This window comes from Salvelinus namaycush, chromosome 19 (assembly GCF_016432855.1).
Source record: "Salvelinus namaycush isolate Seneca chromosome 19, SaNama_1.0, whole genome shotgun sequence".
Taxonomy (NCBI): Eukaryota; Metazoa; Chordata; class Actinopteri; order Salmoniformes; family Salmonidae; genus Salvelinus; species Salvelinus namaycush.
This window is the reverse complement of record NC_052325.1, coordinates 52,284,296-52,300,041: the sequence shown is the minus strand read 5'-3', so window position 1 is coordinate 52,300,041 and position 15,746 is coordinate 52,284,296.

The window sequence follows — 15,746 nt, the reverse complement described above, 5'->3', positions numbered from 1 at the left end:
TATGACGTGAGCATACGCCTTGATTACACGGTCTTAAAGGACACACATTTGAACACTTTTGATATTTTCTAACAAAACAAGATACCAGGGTATCATTACTTCTTAAATCATCCTTATAAAGAGACATAACATCTTCAAAAGAAACTCCCCGGGCTCTTTGGCACAGGTAGAATACACAGTGTTGACCGCATGTAGTGGAAAGGTTATCGTGCACTTGTTTGATGCTGTAGTAGATCTTTGAACCGTTTAAGGTCAAAAAATCTTTAATAGATTTAGGGAAATGTGAAAAACCGGGGGGAAAGCCATAGGAATCAAAAAAAGTTGAGATTTTTCTTCCACCTTACTCTTCTAAGGTCATAGCTAGCCAATGTTCACCAGGCATGTGTTTAGGATGGGTATTGACAATAAACATGGCCGGCCTCTCAGGCCATTTCTCAATAGGTAATTCATCACAAGCCAACACTCCACAAAATTGTTTTCCAATCAAGCGGCTCATGAGCCCGTCCAACTCTTGGGTATTCATGTCTTTGCTCAAAGGTCCTTAATAATAATCCACTAAGACCTGTCTTCGGGCATTCACTTCCAAGATTGAATCAGAGCATGCGTAAACAATCATGCTAACTGTACAGGCTAAAGGTGTACGGAAACGCATTTCAAGCCTGAGGTTACCTTGGGACAACACAGACAGATTTCCTGAGGTGTCATCGTCAGGGGATAAATTGAAAGCATACAATGTGTTGTCACGTTCCTGACCTGTTTTATGTTATTTTTGTATGTGTTTAGTTGGTCAGGGCGTGAGTTGGGGTGGGCATTCTATGTTTTGTGTTTCTATGTTTAGGTGGTTGGTAATTAGCCTTATATGGTTCTCAATCAGAGACAGGTGTTTGACTTTTCCTCTGATTGAGAATCATATATAGGTTGGCTGTTCACACTGTTTGTTTGTGGGTGATTGTCTTCCGTGTCTGTGTCTATGCACCACACGGGACTGTTTCGGTTTGTTTGTTCGTTCGTTCGTTTTGTTGTAGTCTGTACCTGTTCGTGCGTTCTTCGTGTTACATGTAAGTTCTCATAGTTCAGGTCTGTCTACGTTTTCGTTTTGTTATTTTGTAATCATTTCAAGTGTTCTTCGTGTTTCGTCTTCGTCTGTAATTAAATCATTATGTATTCACAACCCGCTGCATTTTGGTCCTCCGATCCTTCTCTCCTCTCCTCGTCCGAGGAGGAGGAGGAACTAGACACCCGTTACATGTGTAACCCTCTGCAAAATCATTTCTGTCTATAGGTAAAGAGAGATCTTTTAGATGTCGCCCTGTAGCCAGGAATAGATTGTAAAATTCTCGCACAGATATGTTGTTATTAAATTGTGGTTGGAAAGCCTTAGCAGGGACCTGACGTCCGTCCTGACAGAGAGCTACATACTCTGCATTGAAGTGTTGAAAATTAAAGTTTTTTTTATCTAAACTGCCAGTATTAGAGGCGTGATCAACCAGACCTATAACCACATATCTAGGTAAAGGGCCTAGAAATAGGTTTTCTTGACTGCAGATTCTACTGCCCACAGGTATGCTAAAGGTTTTCATGGTAATTCTTTGGAGAGGGTAAAGGGCATTTCCTTTCATCAAAGCATGTGAGTGACCCAGACGTACTCCCGGAGATACAGACACTTTTTTAATAAAAAGAGTGGCCCCCAACACTTTCAAACTAAAATCACCGTCTTGGGGAGACATCAGGCAAAACTCATCCTTGGCCCGGGTTAATTTTAATCTTAAATCAACCGAATTTAAGAGTAACCGTTCTTGAAAGAAAATGTCAGAGTGTATAGGGCCTAGCAAATGAAACTCTCGAGATTCGGCGCAGTAGCGAGCGCGTGCCGCCAGTCCTTTGTTTGCCCCGGTGGAAGGGTCTGTCGATTCCATAGAGGCTCCTGCAGTATCCTTGCTAAACAGCCCTGCGCTAAATTGTGTTTTGAGAGTGTCTTCGGAGTAGTTTAGTAAACACTCCATGATGGCTCTATAAGGGTATGTGGCGCTGCTTTGACTGATTAGGCGTTCACCCAAAGTCACGTCCACTTGGGAGAAGATGGTGGCCAAGGGGTAATTAATGAGACTCACTTTGGCATCGCCTGCAATATTTGTGCCATCTCTTTTGGTCACTTTTAGACGTAAATGCACCAAGGTGTTGTTGAGGTCCAGATAGTTGTCACCGTGGCCTGGTATGAAAAATTCAATAGGCCCGTTATCGGTAATAACCGAGAGGGGGGCTATCTCCACATAACTGGACCTATCTATTGAATGCTGCGTTAACGGTGCCGTGAAAAGATCGAGTTCTGTCTTTATAGCTTCAGAGGACATTCGGTGTAAAAGAGCCATGTCAATTATTCTTTTAGAAAATACTTCCGAGTATTCTTTTTGTCGTTTTTGGTCCAGACCTCCTCCCTTTACCCCGTCTTTGACTTACTGAGGTTCTTTTAACAGTTAACCTCCGCTTTTTAGGTGCAGGCTTGCGCCTTAAACCTGGGGGTCTCTTTTTTGGCCTTCGAGACAATAGCATAAGCCCTGAGCCTTCTTGATGCTCCACATCTGGTGACGCCCTGCGGGTCATAGCATTGGCTACAACCTCACTGACTATATTTTTAGCCGCTGATTTTAAATGTGGTTTGGCTATGCTGAAGCCTCTCTTCATAAACGGTAAAACCATCCTGAAGAGGTTACGGAATATACCTCCTATCCCCGAACCGTACATGGTCGGTGATCCATAATAGCCTGGTAGTCCATTACCAACTTGATCCACATAGTATGAAACATAACGGTTAGGGTCGAGATGATGGTGCTCCATAACCCTTTATTTGTATTATGTTTATAAATATAATACAAATATTAAATATGTAGAGAGGTTTTGGTGGGTCTAAAGTGTAGTTTTACAATCGTTTTACCATAAGTAAATTCAATGTTTTCGTTCTGATCCGTTTTAAGCTCAACCAGAATGTTTTCAATATATTTCTTGCTGACATGTACGTAGTGCGGCTTGGCATAATTGACAGTGACGATGTCCCCATCCTTTCCGTCTATATGAACTGTTCTCAGGAGGGGCACACATGTGTCTCCGACCCTTTGATAGGTTATGATGTCGGTATACACAAATATGTTGTAAAATCCTGCATGTATATCCGCAGGGAATGGGAATAATTTATCGTTCACATACGTCCATTTATTGGGACCCATCCCCAACATGTAGGCTAAATTACCGCTGGTCTTTATACCACCGTTAGCAGGCCCTGAGATTTGTATCCTTTTATGGATAGGGTTGTAGAATAGGAATATTTCCATCCTGTTCAGGGTTAGGTGTTCATTCAACTCTGAGACGATCCTGTCGACGGTTCTATAGAAACCTTTTTTAAGCTTAATAAGTTTCGCAGGTTCCGATAACTTTTTGCAATAAAAATCACGGTCCTTATCTTTGATATTATACCAACTATGGGGGTATGTAATCTCGCTGAGACCTACTTCCCAAGCCTCTGATAACTCTATAGGCTTTGGAAAATTGGTTGTATAATTCGAACTCTGATTATTACGATATATATGTGCAGACGCATTACTGGGGAGAGTCAGGTAGAAGCCGCTGTGTTCCATGATGCACTCCTGTGTACACGAGAATGATGAGCTAGTTATCATGCATTAGGGTTTAAGTTAACCCCAGTTGCCTCCACCACATCGTGCTCCAATACCCAACTGTTGAACTTTTGGGGCCAGTTTTTCCAGCGGACCAGCAACCATTTTTTACCCTTTTCTCTCTTCTGATCTAGAATCTCCTCCACGTGAAAGACTTTGTCTTTACCCAACTGGACCTTCTGTAATTCCTTCTCATAAAAAGATCCCTCTATAAGCTCCCCGTCATAATCTTTTAACTTGTAGACCGGGGGTATGCGTGGCAGACATTCTGTAACGGTAAACAACTCAGCGCTGTAACCTTTCTCATATTTTTTGTCGAAAACACCCCTCAACTTAGATATACGCACCAAGTCACCCACGATGAATTTAAAGTAAAAATTTTTCTTACGGCGAAGGGGTAACAAACCATACAGATTTTTAAAGACTTGAAAAGAGTTTTCAGAAGAGACCTCCGAGGGCTTCATACGTATACTCTTATGGTAGCTGTTGTTGTAACCCTGTACTAAATCCTGAACTATATTGATATATCTATGCGTGTTGTGAGCTGTAAAATATCTCCACATCCGCTCCTTCAAAGTTCTGTTAAAGCGTTCAACAACTGAAGCTTTCAAATCAGAGCCTGTAGCAAAATGTATTATATTATGCTTCTTCATGAGCTTCTGAAATGTCTTATTAAAAAATTATTTTCCGCCATCAGTCTGCACTTTCTTGGGTGCGCCTCCGGCCTTCAAGATCGAGTCAAAGGCCCGGGTTACCTCTGCCCCGCTCTTATTTTTTAACACCCTTACAAAGGCTAATTTAGAGAAAATATCTATAACAGTTAGCATGTAGCGATTTCCATCATTTTTATCGGCAAGGGCCTGCATGTCACATAGATCCGCCTGAATTGGGCCAAGGGATGCGTAGAAAAAACTATATTTCTTGGAAATTGTTTTCTTACAGGTTTATGGAGAGTATAGGCATCCTGCTCTGATAACCACTCATTCACTTTAGCATCGCTTAACAGGCTACCTGTTTCTTCGGCTATAGCTCTCTGTAAACGCTCTTTACCCCCATAAGACCCGGGGTTAGCGGGATTATAATAAATGTTTTTCAACAGCTGCTCAGCCATCCTTCTTGCCTCTCTGAGGGACAATAACGTTAATGAGCCACTTTCAAATAACGACAACATTTTTAAGAATGCACCAAGTATTACGTATACAGCCAATTCAGGATTTGTTGCAAGATACACGTCCCAGTTTTCTCAACAATCACAGCATGCAACACCCTATATATTTGGTTTAGATTTACAGGTTTGTGTCGCTGAATTTTTAAAACACACACGTCGGATATATAAGTATATAAACAACAAATATGATACACGTTCACATTAAATGGTGGTTCAAACAAATAATGTAAAATCTTAGACAAAGTTATTTCTAGTTCTTCAGAATCATCAACAAGTCTTGATACCATTTGTGTCCATTGCAAACTCTCGCCCGTATGTCGTACATGATTCATGATTTGTTCCATTTTCAGCAAACGCTCTACATTAGCCCAGGTATTGTGTGTCGTGTAGAACGATACATTGTTCACTTTATTTTCAATAATCTGATGCATAACATTTGTAAGGTCTCTCAAAAGAAAACATTTATTTATTCGCTCCAACATCGTAGACACATAGTTACCCATAGCTTTACGTCTAAATAACAAAATGTCACTCGGTCTCTTGGGATTTATTGAGCCAGAAAAGCATCACATCAGCCACCACAGCTTCCCTGTATTTGTTGTCGTCCACAAGGTTGTGTCGGATTTCTTTGAGTTTCTCGTGGATGAAGATTGCCTCCTTCAGTTCATGTAGGAAGGCCTCGGTTACCCCGTAAACTCTAGGGACGGACGGCACAAGACCCATAGACTCCAGGGTGATGACCAGCGCTGGTATAAACCTGCAGGACCACAGTCTTTTCACCAGCTCCTCAAAATGATTGAAAAAGTAGTATCTAGGAGGGTCGTATAGGCAAGGATGACGACGCTGGCTGGGGTGATTGATCTCACAGCCGATGCATTTTTCTCTTATATATTCTCCAATCACCACGTCTAAAAGTGTAGCTACAGAGGCCTTGATGGTATCCACAAAAATAGTACTGGCCACCCCATCAAACACATCCTCAGGCTGGGTAAATGTAGGGGGTGTCGCGGGTCTTGCCAGGGGGGAGTAGAGTGTAGGGCTGCGAGGCATAGAGTCCTTAGTGTCGGGCCCCCATGACGTAGCTGAGTCCTCGTAGAAGGTAGGGATATCCATGATATATGATGAAATGAAGAACTGGCTGCTTTTTTCCTTTTATTGTAGAACCACGCCGTTGGGTATCTGGGCGTGGTTAACCGAGGCCGCGTACTTAGTTTTCTTCTGAAGCGGTATCTTCTTGAGCCTCTTTTGAAACGTAATCTTCACGATTCGTATATATTATGCACTTCTTTAAATGAACAAGGCTCTGCCGCTGTAGGCTCTGTACAAAGAGAGCATCCAATACCTGCAACATGTTCAATTCCATTACATCCCAACTTTTAAAAGGAATAAGCATACGCAGCCTGGAATCCCCAGTCAGGCCCCCTTCCCGGAGGTTTTGGTTGCGGATTTCCTCGGTGCCGATATAGAACTCCACGCAGCCGCAAGGACGTCCATTCTGTCTTTGTATTTTCACCCTGTGAAATATTCTTCCTGAGGAGTCAGGGGTACCTTCCCAACGGGTCTCGTAGCCCGTGAACACACTATACCCCTTGGTGATAAGGCCCAGTTCAGGACACACAACCTTGCGAAAAACCGACCAGTCTTCAACACCATAATCCACTCCTACAGTCTGGTCTGTATATTCTTCTCCTTCAGCTACCGTATAGAGGGTCACTCTACAGGCCAGGTAATCAAACCGATACCCCCACAGCTGTCCATTAGACATCAACACTTGATCTTTCAGAGCATTTGCGGGAGGTATTTGGGTTCTATACACATTTAAAAAACGCTTTTTTGGCGCATCATATATTTCGGGTTGATACTTTGCCCTTGCTCTATGGACCAACCGAGGGCCCGCTTCAGTTGTTACAGTCATCACTGCTTTGTCACTGATCACAAAATCCATGGTTATTTTTAAGATCTTGTACAGTCTTAAACATGTATTGTTCTGGGGCTTTATAAGGCGTCTGCAAAGCCCAATACCCCAGGACATTCGTGTTTCATAGACAACAACCCCCTGAGGGCTATAAAATAGGCCTTACTCTTTGAAATGTTCATTAACCCCCAACCCATTCCAAACAGGACACTAGATATCAAACATCATGACAACTTCAAAGACATCATAAAACTCTTTTCACACTCTAAGCCGTGAGAAACAGGAACAGGATGACCTGACACCTGGTCACCTTCCTCACCCCCCGCCACCCACCCCGCCAGGATGTCCTGACCGGAAGCCCAAATATGGGCATGCACCCTTCAGCAGGACATAGGGTCATAAATTAACATTTTGACGTGTGACATCTACTTTATTCTCTCTGTCTAGAATTAGAACAATATTCTAAATTCTAAAAGACTGAACGTTGGCCCAATTCTATCATGGCATCGGAATAAGTAGTGAAGTCAATTATTGATCGAACTGCTAAGTTAACATGAGCAAATGTATTCCGTCTCTTAATCACATCCAAGACAGCCTATCGAAAGACAAGGTGCAGAGAACACTTAGGCATCCCCAGTGGAATGATTAAGTCTTGGGAACAGAAGCGTCGGTATGACAGGGCTGAAGACCAGTAATTGTTTGCTAGGAGGGGTAGTAACACGGTCCTTCAGGGTTTAATAATGGAGTGTCACGGTGCTAACCAGAGGACGTTGGAAGGGCGTCAAACGTCTACAGTCGTGGCCAAACGTTTTGAGAATGACACAAATATTAATTTTCACAAAGTCTGCTGCCTCAGTGTCTTTAGATATTTTTGTCAGATGTTAGTATGGAATACTGAAGTATAATTACAAGCATTTCATAAGTGTCAAAGGCTTTTATTGACAATTACATGAAGTTGATGCAAAGAGTCAATATTTGCAGTGTTGACCCTTCTTTTTCAAGACCTCTGAAATCCGCCCTGACATGCTGTCAATTAACTTCTGGGCCACATCCTGACTGATGGCAGCCCATTCTTGCATAATCAATGCTTGGAGTTTGTCAGAATTTGTGGGTTTTTGTTAGTCCACCCGCCTCTTGAGGATTGACCACAAGTTCTCAATGGGATTAACTTCTTATGGCTGCAGGGGCAATATTGAGTAGCTTGGATGAATGGTGCACAGAGGTGCCCATAGTAAACTGCCTGCTCCTCAGTCCCAGTTGCTAATATATGCATATTATTATTCGTATTGGATAGAAAACACTCTGAAGTTTCTAAATATGTTTGAATTATGTCTGTGAGTATAACAGAACTCATATGGTAGGCAAAAACCTGAGAAGTTCCACTTCCTGTTTGGATTTTTTCTGAGGTGGGAGAATTTCAACCAAGCTCTCATTGAAATTACAGCGAGATATTGATGAGTTTTCACTTCCTACGGCTTCCACTCGATGTCAACAGTCAATAGAACTTTGTCTGATGACTCTAATGTGAAGGGGGGCCGAAGGAGACAGGAATTAGTCACCACTGCCACGAGCTGACCATGCTTTCACCATGGGCGTTCACATGAGGAGGACCTCCGTTCCACCGCTCATCTGAAGTCAATCTAATTTTCCGGTTGGAACGTTATTCAAGATGTATGTTAACAACATTCTAAAGATTGATTCAGTACATCGTTTGACATGTTTCTACTGACTGTTACGGAACTTTTGGACATTTCGTCACGTTATAGTGAACGCGCTTTGTGACTTTGGAATTGTTTACCAAACGCGCCAACCAAAGTAGCTAATTGGACATAAATAACGGACATTATCGAACAAATCAAGCATTTATTGTGGACCTGGGATTCCTAGGACTACATTCTGATGAAGTGCATCAAAGTTAAGGAAACATTTATCATGTATTTTCTGGTTTCTGTTGACTCCAAAATGGCGGCTAATTTTATTATATTTCTGAGCGCCGTCTCAGATTATTGCATGGGTTGCTTTTTCCGTAAAGTTTTTTTTAAATCTGACACAGCGGTTGCATTAAGGAGAGGTATATCTATAATTCCATGTGTATAACTTGTATTATCATCTACATTTATGATGAGTATTTCTGTTGAAACGATGTGGCTATGCAAAATCACTTGATGTTTTTGGAACTAGTGAATGTAACGCGCCAATGTAAACTCTGATTTTTTGATATAAATATGAACTTTATCAAACAAAACATGCATGTATTGTGTAACATCTGATGAAGATTGTCATCTGATGAAGATAATCAAAGTTTAGTGATAAATTTTATCTCTATTTCTGCTTTTTGTGACTGCTATATTTCGCTCCAAAAATGGCTGTGCTTATTGTGGTTTGGTGGTGACCTAACATAATCGTTTGTAGTGCTTTCGCTGAAAAGCATATTAGAAATCGGACACTTTGGTGGGATTAACAACAAGATTACCTTTAAAATGATATAAGACACATGTATGTTTGAGGAATTTTAATTATGAGATTTCTGTTGTTTGAATTTGGCGCCCTGCACTTTCACTGGCTGTTGTCATATCGATCCCGGTAGCGGGATGCAGCCATAAGAAGTTTTAAGGTCTGGGGAGTTTCCTGGCCATGGACCCAAAATATCGATGTTCTCTTCCCCGAGCCACTTAGTTATCACTTTTGCCTTATGGCAAGGTGCTCCATCATGCTGGAAAAGGCATTGTTCGTCACCAAACTGTTCCTGGATGGTTGGGTGGTTGTTCTTAGATGGTTGTTCTTAGGCAAAATTGTGAGTGAGCCCACTCCCTTGGCTAAGAAGCAACCCCACACATGAATGGTCTTAGGATGCTTTACTGTTGGCATGACACAGGACTGATGGTAGCGCTCACCTTGTCTTCTCCAGACAAGCTTTTTTCCGGATGCCCCAAACAATCGGAAAGGGGATTCATCAGAGAAAATGACTTTACCCCAGTCCTCAGCAGTCCAATCCCTGTACCTTTTGCAGAATATCAGTCTGTCCCTTGTGTATTTCCAGGAGATAAGTGGCTTCTTTGCTGCCCTTCTTGACACCAGGCCATCCTCCAAAAGTCTTCGCCTCACTGTGCTTGCAGATGCACTCACACCTGACTGCTGCCATTCCTGAGCAAGCTCTGTACTGGTGGTGCACCGATCCGCAGCTGAATTAACTTTAGGAGACGGTCCTGGTGCTTGCTGGACTTTCTTGGGCGCCCTGACGCCTTCTTCACAACAATTGAACTGCTCTCCTTGAAATTCTTGACGATACAATAAATGGTTGATTTAGGTTCAATCTTACTGTCAGCAATATCCTTGCCTGTGAAGCCCTTTTTGTGCAAAGCAATGATGACGGCCCGTGTTTCCTTGCAGGTAACCATGTTTGACAGAGGAAGAACAATGATTCCAAGCACCACCCTCCTTTTGAAGCTTCCTGTAAAGGTTTTCTTCCAGGGGTGAAGTAGAGGACCAAAGTGCAGCACGGCTAGTGTTAAACATGTTTAATTCAAACACAAGTGAAACACTACAAACAACCTACAAAATAACAAACGTGCAAAACCGATACAGACCTATCTGGTGCAGAACACAAACACAGAGACAGGTAACAAACACCCACAAAATCCCAACACAAAACAAGCCTCCTATATATGAGTCTCAATCAGAGACAACGACTACCATCTGTCTCTGATTGAGAACCCACACTAGGCTGACATAGAAACAGACAAACTAGACACACAACATAGAATTCCCACCCAGCTCACATCCTGACCAACTAAACACATACAAAACAACAGAAAACAGGTCAGGAACGTGACAGAACCCCCCCCTCAAGGTGCGAACTCCGGGCGCACCCCTAAAACTCAAGGGGAGGGTCTGGGTGGGCATCTGTCCGCGGTGGCGGCTCCGGCGGTGGACGAGGGCACCACTCCACCATTGTCTTTGTCCACCTCCTTAGCGTCCCTTGAGTGGCGACCCTCGCCCCCGACCATGGTCCAGGAACCTTCACCAACTCCCCTCTACAATAGAGAAGACAACTCAGGACAGAGAGGTAGTTCAGGACAAAGAGGTAGCTCAGGACAGAGAGGTAGCCCAGGACAGAGAGGTAGCTCAGGACAGAGGGACAACTCCGGACTAGTGGCAGCTCCGGACTGAGTGGCAGCTCCGGACTGAGTGGCAGCTCATGACTGGAGGGCAGCTCATGACTGGAGGGCAGCTCATGACTGGAGGGCAGCTCATGACTGAAGGGCAGCTCATGACTGAAGGGCAGCTCATGACTGAAGGGCAGCTCATGACTGAAGGGCAGCTCATGACTGGAGGACAGCTCATGACTGGAGGGCAGCTCATGACTGGAGGGCAGCTCATGACTGGAGGGCAGCTCATGACTGGAGGACAGCTCATGACTGTAGGGCAGCTCATGACTGTAGGGCAGCTCTGGCAGCTCCTGACTGGCTGGCGTCTCTGGCAGCTCCTGACTGGCTGGCGTCTCTGGCAGCTCCTGACTGGCTGGCGTCTCTGGCAGCTCCTGACTGGCTGGCGTCTCTGGCAGCTCCTGACTGGCTGGCGTCTCTGGCAGCTCCTGACTGGCTGGCGGCTCTGGCAGCTCCTGACTGGCTGGCGGCTCTAGCGGCTCCGGACAGACGGGCGGCTCTAATGGCTCGGGACAGACGGGCGGCTCTAATGGCTCGTGGCAGACGGATGACTCAGATGGCCCTGGGCAGACGGATGGCTCAGACGGCGCTGGGCAGACGGATGGCTCAGATGGCGCTGGGCAGACGGATGGCTCAGACGGCGCTGGACAGACGGATGGCTCAGACGGCGCTTGGCAGACGGCTGGCTCAGATGGCGCTGGGCAGACGGATGGCTCAGACGGCGCTGGACAGACGGATGGCTCAGACGGCGCTGGACAGACGGGCAGTTCAGGCACCGCTGGGCAGACGGCAGACTCTGGCCGGCTGAGACGCACTATAGGCCTGATGCGTGGTGCCGGAACTGGAGGTACCGGGCTGAGGGCACGCACCTCAGGGCGAGTGCGGGGAGGAGGAACAGGGCTCTGGCGATGCACTGGAAGCCTGGTGCGTGGTGTAGGCACTGGTGGTACTGGGCTGGGGCGGGAAGGTGGCGCCGGATAATCCGGACCGTGAAGGAGGACACGCGCTCTTGAGCACCGAGCCTCTCCAACCTTACCAGGTTGAATGGTCCCCGTAGCCCTGCCAGTGCGGCGAGGTGGAACAACCCGCACTGGGCTATGCAGGCGAACCGTGGACACCACCTGTAAGGCTGGTGCCATGTACGCCGGCCCGAGGAGACGTACTGGAGGCCAGATACGTTGGGCCGGCTTCATGACATCCAGCTCGATGCCCAACCTAGCCCTCCCAGTGCGGCAAGGTGGAATAGCCCGCACTGGGCTAAGCACGCGTACTGGGGACACCGTGCGCTTTACCGCATAACACGGTGTCTGACCGGTACGACGCCCTCTCACTCCACGGTAAGCCCGGGGAGTTGGCTCAGGTATCCAACCCGGCTTCGCCACACTCCCCTTTAGCCCCCCCCCCAAGAAATTTTTGGGTGAGCCTCTCGGGTTTCCAGCCACTCTGCCTTGCAAGCGCCTCATAATGCCGCCTCTCCGCTTTTGATGCCTCCAGCTCCGCTTTGGGACGGCGACACTCCTCTGGCTCTGCCCAGGGTCCCTCTCCGTCCAGAATCTCCTCCCATGTCCATTCCTCCTTGTACTGCTGCTGCTGTTGCTGCTGCCCGTTGCCACGCTGCTTGGTCCGGGTTTGGTGGGTGTTTCTGTAAAGGTTTTCTTCCAGGGGTGAAGGAGAGGACCAAAGTGCAGCACGGCTAGTGTTAAACATGTTTAATTCAAACACAAGTGAAACACTACAAACAACCTACAAAATAACAAACGTGCAAAACCGATACAGACCTATCTGGTGCAGAACACAAACACAGAGACAGGTAACAAACACCCACAAAATCCCAACACAAAACAAGCCTCCTATATATGAGTCTCAATCAGAGACAACGACTACCATCTGTCTCTGATTGAGAACCCACACTAGGCTGACATAGAAACAGACAAACTAGACACACAACATAGAATTCCCACCCAGCTCACGTCCTGACCAACTAAACACATACAAAACAACAGAAAACAGGTCAGGAACGTGACACTTCCAGTCTGTTATTTGAACTCAATCAGCATGACAGAGTGATCTCCAGGCTTGTACTCGTCAACACTCACACCTGTGTTAACGAGAGAATCACTAACATGATGTCAGCTGGTCCTTTTGTGTTTCAGGGCTGAAAAGCAGTTAAGATGTTTGGGGGGATTCAGTTCGTTTGCATGGCAAAGAGGGACTTTGCAATTCATCTGTTCGCTCTTCATAACATTCTGTAGTATATGCAAGTTGCCATCATACAGACTGAGGCAGCAGACTTTGTGAAAATTAGTATTTGTGTCATTCTCAAAACTTTTGGCCATGACTGTTGAATCTGCAGACGTGTTGCTGTGCGTTTTGTTGCTGTGCGTTTTGCTGACAACTTTACGTTTTTTGTTTTGTTTTTGTTTTTAATTACCGTTTATATTTTTAGTTTTTCCATCGCAACTTTTTTCCCTCATTCAACTTTTTCACTCCGGACGCTTTATCTGGACATGGTTCGTCAACACCATCAACAGCCGAAGCTAAGTAGTAACATTAACATGATGTCTTCTAATTGCAGTCGCTGTACTCATAATATACAGGAGAACGATCGCCTTACGGCGAGGATAACTGTGCTACAAGCCCAGCTTCAGACGCAATCGTTAGGCAAGGGTAATTTCAGTGTAGGAAAGGAAGAAACAGCGTCTGTGCCACCAGTAAGTACAGATAGTAACGTTAGTATAAATCCCCCCGCACAGTCCCCGCAGCCGGACAACTTTCTCATGGCTTCTGGAGGGAAATGCTGTTGGAATGCTCAACCGGTGTCGCTCATTCAGCCGACAGAAACTTTCAACCGGTTTTCCCCATTATGTAGCGAGTCGGAGTCTGAGTCTGAGTCTTCTCTTGTCTCTACTCCTCCCGTTACGGGGTCTGAGACGCCGAAGGCTCCCACCATTAGCTCTGACAAATTGAAAACCCTAGTCATTGGCGACTCCATTACCCGCAGTATTAGACTTAAAACGAATCACCCAGCGATCATACACTGTTTACCAGGGGGCAGGGCTACCGACGTTAAGGCTAATCTAAAGATGGTGCTGGCTAAAGCTAAATCTGGCGAGTGTAGAGAGTATAGAGATATTGTTATCCACGTCGGCACCAACGATGTTAGGATGAAACAGTCAGAGGTCACCAAGTGCAACATAGCTTCAGCGTGTAAATCAGCTAGAAAGATGTGTCGGCATCGAGTAATTGTCTCTGGCCCCCTCCCAGTTAGGGGGAGTGACGAGCTCTACAGCAGAGTCTCAGCACTCAATCGCTGGTTGAAAACTGTTTTCTGCCCCTCCCAAAAGATAGAATTTGTAGATAATTGGCCCTCTTTCTGGGACTCACCCACAAACAGGACCAAGCCTGACCTGCTGAGGAGTGACGGACTCCATCCTAGCTGGAGGGGTGCTCTCATCTTATCTACCAACATAGATAGGGCTCTAACTCCTCTAGCCCCACAATGAAATAGGGTGCAGGCCAGGCAGCAGGCTGTTAGCCAACCTGCCAGCTTAGTGGAGTCTGCCAATAGCACAGTCAGTGTAGTCAGCTCAGCCATACCCATTGAGACTGTGTCTGTGCCTCGACCTAGGTTGGGCAAAACTAAACATGGCGGTGTTCGCCTTAGCAATCTTATTAGGATAAAGACCTCCTCCATTCCTGCCATTATTGAAAGAGATCGTGATACCTCACATCTCAAAATAGGGTTACTTAATGTTAGATCCCTCACTTCAAAGGCAGTCATAGTCAATGAACTAATCACTGATCATAATCTTGATGTGATTGGCCTGACTGAAACATGGCTTAAGCCTGATGAATTTACTGTGTTAAATGAGGCCTCACCTCCTGGTTACACTAGTGACCATATCCCCCGTGCATCCCGCAAAGGCGGAGGTGTTGCTAACATTTACGATAGCAAATTTCAATTTACAAAAAAAAAATGGCGTTTTCGTCTTTTGAGCTTCTAGTCATGAAATCTATGCAGCCTACTCAATCACTTTTTATAGCTACTGTTTACAGGCCTCCTGGGCCATATACAGCGTTCCTCTCTGAGTTTCCTGAATTCCTATCAGACCTTGTAGTCATAGCAGATCATATTCTAATTTTTGGTGATTTTAATATTCACATGGAGAAGTCCACAGACCCACTCCAAAAGTCTTTCGGAGCCATCATCGACTCAGTGGGTTTTGTCCAACATGTCTCTGGACCTACTCACTGCCACAGTCATACTCTGGACCTAGTTTTGTCCCATGGAATAAATGTTGTAGATCTTAATGTTTTTCCACATAATCCTGGACTATCGGACCACCATTTTATTACGTTTGCAATCGCAACAAATAATCTGCTCAGACCCCAACCAAGGAGCATCAAAAGTCGTGCTATAAATTCTCAGACAACACAAAAATTACTTGATGCCCTTCCAGACTCCTTCTGCCTACCCAAGGACGTCAGAGGACAAAAATCAGTTAACCACTTAACTGAGGAACTCAATTTAACCTTGCGCAATACCCTAGATGCAGTTGCACCCCTAAAAACGAAAAACATTTGTCATAAGAAACTAGCTCCCTGGTATACAGAAAATACCCGAGCTTTGAAGCAAGCTTCCAGGAAATTGGAACGGAAATGGCGCCACACCAAACTGGAAGTCTTCCGACTAGCTTGGAAAGACAGTACCGTGCAGTACCGAAGAGCCCTCACTGCTGCTCGATCATCCTACTTTTCCAACTTAATCGAGGAAAATAAGAACAATCCAAAATTTCTTTTTGATACTGTTGCAAAGCTAACTAAAAAGC